This window comes from Leptonychotes weddellii, unplaced genomic scaffold (genome assembly GCF_054177405.1).
Source record: "Leptonychotes weddellii isolate Sample4059 unplaced genomic scaffold, ASM5417740v2 HiC_scaffold_4527, whole genome shotgun sequence".
Taxonomy (NCBI): Eukaryota; Metazoa; Chordata; class Mammalia; order Carnivora; family Phocidae; genus Leptonychotes; species Leptonychotes weddellii.
Window position 1 is genome coordinate 1 of NW_028012168.1, and position 11,156 is coordinate 11,156.

The 11,156-nt window shown below is 37.4% G+C and overlaps 1 long non-coding RNA gene across 2 annotated transcripts; it reads left to right on the forward strand.

Moving 5' to 3' along the window:
• The first annotated feature begins 3,024 nt into the window (after positions 1–3,024).
• On the forward strand, positions 3,025–9,563 carry LOC115941268 (uncharacterized). Of its 2 annotated transcripts, none has more exons than XR_014142388.1 (3): positions 3,025–7,278; positions 8,896–8,968; positions 9,391–9,563. It is a non-coding gene; the product is annotated as an uncharacterized LOC115941268 (long non-coding RNA). The 2 variants fall into 2 exon arrangements; XR_004076035.2 differs by having other exon boundaries at positions 3,025–5,351.
• The last annotated feature ends 1,593 nt before the right edge of the window (positions 9,564–11,156 follow it).

Consider the following 11,156-nt stretch of genomic DNA (forward strand, 5'->3'; position numbering starts at 1 on the left):
TGGCCCTTCTTTTCACTACATCTGTGTCTTTGGGGTAAATACCCAGGAGTGCATTTGCTGGGTCATAGGGTAGCTCTATTTTTAAATTTTTGAGGAAACTCCATACTGTTTTCCAGAGTGGCTGCACCAGCTTGCATTCCCACCAACAGTGTAGGAGGGTTCCCCTTTCTCCAAAACCTCTCCAACATTTGTTGTTTTTTTCCCTGTCCATTTTTGCCATTCTAACTGGTGTAAGGTGGTATCTCAATGTGGCTTTGATTTGAATTTCCCTGATGGCTAATGATGATGAACATTTTTTTTCATGTGTCTGTTAGCCATTTGTATGTCTTCTTCAGAGAAGTGTCTTTTCATGTCTTCTGCCCATTTTTTGAGTTGATTATTTGTTTTTTAGGTGTTGAGTTTGAGAAGTTCTTTATAGATCTTGGATACCAGCCCTTTATGTTCATGCTTTCTTTTTCAACTTTGAGAACTAGGAGCCCCAGGATGAATGGATAGACAGTTGAAGGTCATTCAGGCAGGCACAGGTAAGAAGTAAGAACATGTAGAAGCAAGTTGAAGATGCCAGCAAAACTACTTTGACCATAAACCAAACCATAAGATCTTCAAAAAAATGCATTTAAAATGGCACAACAACATTTCTTCACTTGCTTGGTTTGGAACACCTTGTAGAAAGTTGAAGTCAACAATTAAAATCTAACTAAACTCATCCATCCCCCTTCCACTATCGTTCTCTAACAGAAGAGAAGGTCCCTGCTTCTACCAGAAGGATCAATGGAGGGTAATGCTTGATTTACCTGGATCTCCCAGATCAGCCTTTTTTTCTGTCTGAGGTCTGGAAAGCAGAGTCTGTATTCTACTTAATCTTGATGTCCAGAGAGCCATGCATAGTGTCTTTACATAGTCATTGCCAAATAAACTGTGATGGATAAATGGGTGGATGAACGAGTGAAGATGATAAAATTTGGGATGAAGGAGGCACAAACTTCCAGTTGCAAAACAAGGAAGTCATAGAGGTGAAAAGTACAGCATAGGGAATAGAGTCAATAATATTATAATGTTATAAGGTGACTACACTTATTATGGTGAACATTGAGTAATGTAGAGAATTGTCAAATGACTATGTTGAACATCTGAAACTAATATAACAATGTTTGTCAACTATACTTCAATAATAAAAATCCGAAAGACACTGATGTATGCAATATGTTACAGGAATTTAGAGAAAAAGCTCAAAATTTGTTTAATTTTCATTTTAAAAATTTGGGATTAAGGAAAGGAGTTAAGACAACTAGGAGAATGCTTTCACTATTATTTGCAATAAAGGGTATACGAAAAGGAACACATTTTCTGTGCCAAAGTGAGCTCTGTTTAGGACATAAAGCATTTGTGGCTCAGGGGAACATCTATGAGTCTTGGGCAATTATAAACTTCTGGGCTCATGGATAAAACTGAGGGTTTGGACTAGGTGATCTCCAGGTTACCTTCAAGTTCTGTGATACTAAGTATAATGATTAAGGATGAAGCTGACTAGAATTTACCAAGGTCTAACAATAGTTTAAAATATGGGAATGCTCAAGGTGCCTGGGTGGCTCAGTCAGTTAAGCGTGAGACTCTTGATCTCAGCTCAGGTCTTGATCTCAGGGTCATGAGTTCAAGTCCTGCATTGGGCTCCACAACCAGTGTGGAGCCTACTTAAAAAAAATAAAATGTGGGGGGCGCCTGGGTGGCTCAGTTGGTTAAGCGACTGCCTTCGGCTCAGGTCATGATCCTGGAGTCCCAGGATTGAGTCCCGCATCGGGCTCCCTGCTGTCAGCAGGGAGTCTGCTTCTCCCTCTGACCCTCCCCCCTCATGCTCTCTCTCTCTATCTCATTCTTTCTCTCAAATAAATAAATAAAATCTTTAAAATAAATAAATAAATAAATAAAATGTGGGAATGCTAAGTCATCAGCGAGGAGACAACTGTGTGTTGATTTATTAAAATATCTAGTTTTCTGATGCCTTCTTCCACTCTACAAAATGATGTGTGCCATTTATGCTTAAATTAAAGTGAATAAATTGATCTATCTTTAGCATACTGTTCTTGAGATTCTCGTCCAACATATTGCAAAACTTAGCTGGACGTTATTCTTTTAATATCTGTAGCTGGATTCTAAGAGAGATTGGGAATGACTAACGAGAAATTTTTCAACTAGTGCAGACCTGGTGGGTTGATTACCCCATTTACCTCTTACAAATCAACAAGATCTCTCAAATCTCTTTCAACCCTTGGATTCTTTGGTTTTAGTTTCTACCTTCCACCTTTGAACCAATGTTTCCATTGTCCAGGCCCACCACTTTGCAAACTCTACAGCTCTCTCTGCCAAAACCAAATGCTATCTTTTTTCTCCCCCTGGACGATTAACTCCCACAATCTTGGACCAAAATATACATCTAGATGCCAGCAGTGAATGCTTTAGCTCCTCTTCTATCAACATTGTCCCTCTGCCCAGGGCTAAAAAAAGTCAGAAAGATCAGTGCCAAACAACACTGAGCTTTTCATATTGATTCTCCTTCTTAAAATTAATTTCTTTACAGACTTCTGAATATTTTATTTGTATTGTCTCCTTTTTTTCTTCCTCTTGTGTTCCCTAACTACTTTCTATCTTCTCTAACACTGTAAAGACAAGGGGCGTGGATTTAAGATTTGTTCTGCTATGTCCTATTTATTTGCCCAAGTCCTGGAGATTTCTGACTTTCTAAAGGTCAGTGTGTACATTTACAACACAAATACCCCAAATAAAAATACCACGGTATTTGATTTTTATTCATTTTTTGAGGCAACTGTCCAAAACAGGGTCATTTAAAATATCTAAGTCCTCTGTGTATATTCACATAGTCACCGTGCCCAGCAAAATCTGCCCCAATTTGTTTTTGACCAGTACAGAAGATTCCCAAAGTATTGTAATTTGTTTTTTTGTTTTAAAGATTTATATTTATTTATTTGACAGAGAGAGAAAGAGAGCACAAGCAGGGGGAGCGGCAGGCAGAGGGAGAGGGAGAAGCAGGCTCCTCGCTGAGCAGGGAGCCCAATTTGGGTCTCGATCCCAGGACCCCGGGATCATGACCTGAGCTGAAGGCAGCCGCCCAACTGACCGAGCCACCCAGGCGCCCCTCTTTTTTCAATAGCTGTCATTATAACATTTGTTGGCACAAACTCTTACTCCAAAAGGACACAGAGAGCCATAAAATGAAAACGACCAGGGTTTCATTTACTGTTTAATGCCAGCAATGTTCAAATGGACAACCTGAGACCCTGTAAGATCTTGAGCTACTGTTTGAATCTACAGAGATTCAGATACAATCTGTGATTCACAATCTAAGATTATGTTTGGAGCACTTTCAGATAAGGAACATTTTATTAAAAGATTTGAGTTATTTGGGAATGTGTCCACAGTCTTTGGAATATGGTAATATTGGTGAATCAGAATAATGAGTTTACCAGAAAACTCAATTCCTCACTCTGCTGGGGAGAAAGGAGGAATGCGGAGGGGCAGGTGGGGGTGGGCAGGAAAACCCCAAAGAAGCCAAACTAACAAGTCAAGCTTTGAACAAACCCTCTGGTCTGCTAATTCCAATTTTAGCCATTTGTTTTTTCACGAACTCTGTCATAAACCTAATTTTTTCTGTGCTGCTGTGAGAGTATATTTTATCTTCTAAATACGACACTTCTTTAAATTGCACAGTGCTATCTTTCCATTAAAATTTTGTCCCCAAAATTAAGTTCTCTGGGGGCAAAGCCTGGGTTTTCTAGTGTTAGCCGCAGGTATGCCAGGAATTACTCAAAACAACACTTAACAATTGTCTCCATTGTTTAGCTGAGATAACCGAGGTTGGTAGAGGTGAAATAATGTGGACAAAGTGAAGATCTACAGTTAGCAAGCGAGTAAATTGGAATTTTCACCAAGATCTGATATGTACTGAGGGTCATGCTCAGTGCCTCAGTAGTATAGGAAATTATTATATACAGGTACTCTCTAATTTTCATTTGATAGAATTTTCATTAACAAGAATCCAGATAACTGTGACTCGCAATTATTTTTTTAATTGAATTTCTTTTTTAAGAGAGACAGAAAAATTACAGGAGTGGTAACTTTATTAATAGCAATTAAAACATAACCATGTATATATACAATTCCAGGGAATATTCTGTCATTCCCCTGAAACATATTAGGTCTAACATTCTATTCTCTAATATTTATCAATATTATAGAATGATTAATATTTTCGGAGATAACCCCAAGCCTTTTAAATAATTCAAATCAATGCCAAAACATTAATTAAACTATATAATACTAATACAGGGAAGTAGTCTTCTCTATTTCATTTAAAGACTGTTTAGATTTCATGCTTTTCTTTAATTTCTTGATTTATAGAGGCCTAATTGTTCTCAGATATGTTACTTTAAATAACATATTTTTTATTGTAAACAAATAATTATTTATTGTAGAATATTTAGAGAACATAGAAAAACAGAAATTCGACAAACCAGAGATACTTTTATATTTCTTCCTGTCGTAAATAGATACAGGTATCTACATGATTTTAACTTACAAAATTGAGATTATACAGTATATATATTCTTTATTCTGCTGTGATTATTTTATCAAGTCATTTGTAATTCTTTACTTGCATGAATATAGATAGCCTAAAAATCCTCATGTGGGTATATTTTACTTAATAGTTTCTTTTTTGAATATTTGAGTTGTTACATATATAACATAACAAGTTATTCATTCCTATCTTTTTTTTTTTTCTAGGTTAGATTCTTAGGAGTAGAATTATCGAGTCAAAGACAGAAACATTTTTGAGGTTCCTGAGAGGTATTTTTAAATTACTCTCCAGTAATGTTGCACCATTTTTCACTCCAGGATCTACCTCTCCACACCATTACTGGCAATGGGTATTATCGTAGCCTGTGAAGAGTCACAGTACGGCTTCATTGTAAATGATTTGCTTTATCAAGTTTGAAAAGTGATTCTCTTTTGGTTCATGGAATATGTTTCCCTAAAGGTTCTGTTGTCTAAGGTAATAACAGAGAACATGTGGTAGCTATTGTGCTAAGAAATAAAATGATCCCTTAATTCTAACCACCCTTTGTTTACATATATATGTATATAATAATTTTCAAGATGAAAAAAATTATCTCAGAGAAGTTTAGCCACTTACCCAAGATAACCCAACTAGTAGTCGGTACAGTTTCAACCAGGTCTGAGTCCAAAACAAATAACATTTTATTTATTTTTCAGCAGATACTTCAAGATCAGGCACCCAAGATTCGCTGTCCCTCAACATTTCTCTACATTGTTAAAAGGTTCCGATCTCTTCCTTTCCATTTGTTTTCCAGATGAGCTATATAATCATTTTATCAATTCTCTCAAAATTGGCATTTTGACTGATGTTGCATTAAGGGTATACACTGCATTTAAGAAATGTAATGTATTCACAGTACTGAATTTTTCAGCAACGTCACAGCAAGACTTTTCTCAGGTCCTTCATTTAGCTTTGTGGTTGCCTTCAGCATAGCTTCATCACCTCCCCTGTTTAGGTGCTTTGGTTTGCTTGCTTTTCTTTTTTTTTTTTAAGATTTTATTTATTTATTGACAGAGAGAGACACAGCGAGAGCAGGAACACAAGCAGGGGGAGTGGGAGAGGGAGAAGCAGGCTTCCCGTGGAGCAGGGAGCCCGATGCAGGGCTTGATCCCAGGACCATGGGACCATGACCTGAGCCGAAGGCAGATGCTTAATGACTGAGCCACCCAGGTGCCCCGCCTGCTTTTTTTTTAATGAATGGGCTCTTTTCTTTATTATATTTTGATTGACTATAGTTAACATTGAATTGTGTATATTTGTGTTCCTTTTTATTATAATTATTATAATAGTTTTCTAACTCATTTGCTAAGGTTTTCCAAATAGACAATTGTGTACCTGTGACATTTTTTTCTTCTAGTTTCTATTATTTTTTTTTTAGGATTTTTAAAATTTATTTATTTTGAGGGGGGAGGGGCAGAGGGCGAGGGAGAGAGAATTTCAAGCAGCCTCCAAGCTGAGTGCAGAGCTGGTCACGGGGCTCGATCTCACGACCCTGAGATCATGACCTGAGCTGAAATCAAGAGTCAAAGGCTTAACCAATAGAGCCGCCCAGGCGCCGCTCCTAATTTCTGTTTTTTATCTATCTTTTTCTATGTCATTGAATAAAACTTCTAGAACAGTGTTAAATATTGATGAGACAGTAGTTATAAGAAACATTTTTTTTTTTTCCTTTACTGTCGTGGAATTATTTCTAGTATCTTGCCTTCAGGTTAATGTGGGGGTGAGTGTGTGTGTGTGTGTTAAATTGTGGTAAAATATGGGGATAATGCAGTTAGTAGAAATCCCACCTTGACTTTGGCACTTTTATTTATTTTTTTTAATTTTTAATTTTATTTATTTGACTTTGGCACTTTGTCAGTTTTTAGTTTTCAGTATTTTCATGGCCAATTTAATGAGGAATTGGAAACAGGTATATGGACCTAAAAACTTATTGCTATTGTAACTCTGAAATTGAACACATAAATTTTAGAAAGATTTTTAACAAATGGTACAATATATTATTGCCTAATTAACTTTAAGATTCAATTCACTTCCTTAAGCATCTCAGTCTTCTGAGGTAAAATTATAATTGGCCTTTCCTAATTAAATTTATCCCACACTCCATTATTTTTCATTATACATACTATTTTCACCTCCCACTAGAATGTGTAGTTTTCCAGACCCGGACTAGAGAAAGTCAAACTTGGAGTTAATCAGGAAAAATCTCTTGAACTGAAAGCCCACCATCTATCTCACTCCAGTGCCTTAGAACCCACAGATTTCTGCTGCACAGCAAGAGGACTTGGTTCTGGCTGTTCTTGTATCTGGAGCTCTTGATGACATCATGGTCAAGTCTAGCCACATGACTATAAGGAACTGTGATTTTCTTTTATATATATATATATATATATATACTTTTTAAAATTTTTAAAAAAGATTTTATTTGCCAGAGAGAGAGCACAAGTAGGGAGAAGGAGAAGCAGACTCCCCGCTGAACAGGGAGCCTAATGTGGGGCTCCATCCCAGGATCCTGAGATCATGACCTGAGTCAAAGGCAGACGTTTAACCGACTGAGCCACCCAGGTGTCCCAGGAACTGTGATTTTCTGAAGATAAAAATATATAGGCTTGTCTATCAATGGATGAATGGATAAAGAAAATGTGATGCAGGTATATGCGTGTGTATATATGTGTGTGTGTATAATATATATATACCTATTTATGGAATATTTATATATATGGAATATATATAATGGAATATTATTCAGCCATAAAAAGAATGAAATCTTGCCATTTGTGACAACACGGATGGACTTTGAGGGCGCATTATACTAAGTGAGATCAGTCAGAGAAAGACAAATACCATATGCTATCACTTATATGTGGAGTCTTAAAAAAAAAAAGCTGATAAATACAGAGAACAGATTGTCAGTTGCCAGATAGAGACCAGGGGTGGGGGTGGATGAAATGGGTGAAGGCGGCTGAAAGATACAAACTCCCAGTTATAAAATAAGTAAGTCAGGGATGTAATGTATGGCATTTGATTGTGGTTAATGACACTATATTACATATTTGAATGTTACTAAGAGAGTCAATTTTGAAAGTTCTCACCACAAGAAAAAAAAATTTGTAGCTCTGTACAGTGACATATGTGAACTAGAGTTATTGTGATGATCCCTTTGCAATAGATGCAAATAGCGAATCATTGTTATACACCTGAGACTAATAGACTGTTATATGCCAATTATACCTCAATTAAAAAAATATGGGCTTATAGTGGTGAATACATGTCATTATACATTTATCAAAACCGCAGGATGTACAATATCAAGGGTGAACCCTATTGTAAACTATGGGTTCTAGGTGATAATGACATGTTAACATAGGTTCATTGATTGTAACAAATGCACCACTCTAGTGGGGGATGTTGATACTGGGGGAGGCCGTGCATGTGTCGGGGGCAAGGAGTATATGGGAACTCTCTATACTTCTGCTCATTTTTTCTGTGAACCTAAAACTGCTCTAAAAATTATGTCTCTTACCAGAATGTATGAAACATATAATGTTATATGTCAATTATATTGAAATAATAAAGAAAGCAAACACACACATAGTCTGTATAGACTTAATAACCCCAAACACTACCCCGATGCCATGCCCAGAGAGCCCATGGACTCCAGCTCTGCCTCCATTGAATGTCTAGCATCTTCTAAGGGACATCCTCCGTGTCATGGTGTAGGATTCTGAATCCAGCAGGGTTAATTCCTCAGGACAATTCTCTGCTCCTTCATCTGTCTTGCTTTCTCTCCTGTTTCTTCTATTCCTGCACTTTCAGCACACACATTTTCCTTATAATGAGAGATCTGAGAAGGGTCTTTCTATTAAATAGCCTGACCTCTACATTCTGAGGCACATCACGAGGGTCCTTTCTTCATGCATCTCATTTTAAACAGTTCATTTGCCATCAATTGGTAATATTGCTATGCCTGAAAGTAACATAAACCCTCATCTTTCTGTAATACTCTAAATAGGATTATTTCAAAATCTGCCCCTTTACTGAAAACCCAGAAAATTATCGAAAAGAATAAATGAGTGGCGGGGATCACAAGACTAACAACAGAATAGTCCCCACTATGTAGTTGATGGTATCATTTGCTACATCATACAGTGTGCCCTGTATGGGGATCCACAGAAATATGTGGAACGAATCTCCAGAGCTGGTTATTTTTCAACTCAAGGACATTTCAAATCCTATAGTTTTGTTTTCCTCTTGACTTGGGCTTCCAGGGAACTCAGAATCAAGTATGAAGAAGAGCTCAGCTCTTAGAAACATAGGACCATCTGGCACGCATTATGAATAGTAAGTGTACCCTTGTTGTTTTCTAATTTTTTTTTATTTTATATTCCCTTTGCTCTTATTTCCTAGTCAATTTATGTGGTATGAATTCTTGCAAGCCCCCCAAGATATCAAAGGAGAGTATAATACTTTTTAAAATGACAGTTAAATTCTCAGCATGAATGTCTCTGGCTTTGCAAATTTTTTTTGGCCAGTTTAATTACATACTGTCTTCCCTCTGCCTTCTGGTACATACCTGGATCATATAAGCTCCCAAATGCAACAGCAGTGCAATGTTAGTTTAACTCAAGCATAATTAGGAATCAGAGTTTTCAGAAAAGCATGTCATGCAGTGAATTCCAGAAGCAAGTGAAAATGACTTGGGGTATTTACTGTATGATTACTAACACTATTATTACCTGTGCTATTCTTTCTTTTTCTGGTAGGTACGTATTTTTGAGAAAAAAAAATCCAACCAAGATTTCGTCTGGAGGAAAACTTCATAACACAGTACATGAATCAGTCAGAATGTTGCTACATTCATCCTGTTTTTACTGTTTTTGTTTTAATGTGACCATGGAAACATGGAAAGCAGCTAATAAATCTTTGATGATACTCAGACTGCATATGATTTTACTGTCGTCCGGTATCTGCTGTTAGTGTTGGGTTAATTGCAGCACATAATTTACCAGATGGCAACGGTAGGTCTGTGTCCTATAATTTTTTATTCAGATCTGTAACAGTGTCTCGTATATAATAGATGCTTCATAGTTGTTGAATGAATGATTGTGAGAATAAAGGAATGAGTGGCTGAGGAGTGAAAGTAACCAGGCTCAAGCTTTAACAGGAGCATTGGCAAGGCTGTTGAAGGGAAGGAAATTCCACTGTGGGCAACTCAGAATCCATATTAGAAAACACCTGTTCAAAAGAGAACCCAGCTTTCTCTTAATGTTGGAGGTGCTGGGACACAGCTTTAGGCTTCTAGCATTCCTGTGAAGGGATATATTTAACGCTGAATCCCAGGGGCACCTGGTTGGCTCAGTCAGTACTGCGTGCAACTCTTGATCTTGGGATTGCGAGTTCAAGTCCCATGTTGCGTATAGAGATAACTTAAAAATAAAATCTTTTTTTTTTTTTTAATTTTTTTTTTTTTAATTTATTTGAGACAGAGAGAATGAGAGAGAGAGAGCACATGAGAGGGGGGAGGGTCAGAGGGAGAAACAGACTCCCCACCGAGCCAGGAGCCTGATGCGGGACTCGATCCAGGGACTCCAGGATCATGACCTGAGCCGAAGGCAGTTGCTTAACCAACTGAGCCACCCAGGCGCCCCAAAAATAAAATCTTAAAAAAAAAAAAAAGCTGAATCCCCTATTAGGGTCTCTGATGAGATGCCTTAAACGTTTGCAGGCACCTGAATTTTACCTGATGGGTCAGCTGATCCCCCTCACTCTCTAAGGACTATAGGGGAGGAGGCTGAAAATGAACCAATCTCCAGGGAAGGGAAACAATTCAACATCCAAGCTCCATCTCATATATGCAGGACTGGCTACATAGTTGAGAAACCTGGTGGGTAAGTGCTGAGTCCCTTGTTCAAAAGTATTAAGAGTTGCAAGATCGTGGCAACAGAGCATTAAACCAAGCATGGAGTCCTTCTTAAGTGCAGGTCCCTTTATGACTACACAGATTGCAAGCCCATGAAATGAGCCTTGCATATGTGTTCTTAGACTCTCACTGTTTCTGAGCAAAGAAAACTGAACAGGTCTGGTACAAACAATTGTTACTGTAATGTAGGGTCGTTGAATAGAACTTTCTGCTATGATGGAAATGGTCTCTATCTATCCGGCCTAATACATAGCCATTGACTACCCATGACTATTGAGTACTTAAAATGTGGCCAACGTGACTTGAAATTCAAGTAGTTCTACTTGTACTTTAAAGAATTGTACTTTAACTTTATTTAATTTTAATTAACATAAATTTAAATAGCTACATGCAGGTGTGGCTAATGGCTGCCATATTGGACATAGAAGTTTAATGAATCTACTAACCTATACACAATAAGGAAAACAGTTCCATATAGAAAGAATTCGTAACAACTTGTAACAGTGAAAAACAAACAATGCCTTTTATATTGACTGTTTCGAGCAACTACAACAGCTAACTTTGCATGATACCACAGTGGAAGGTGGCAGCATCGCTTCTAAACTTCTA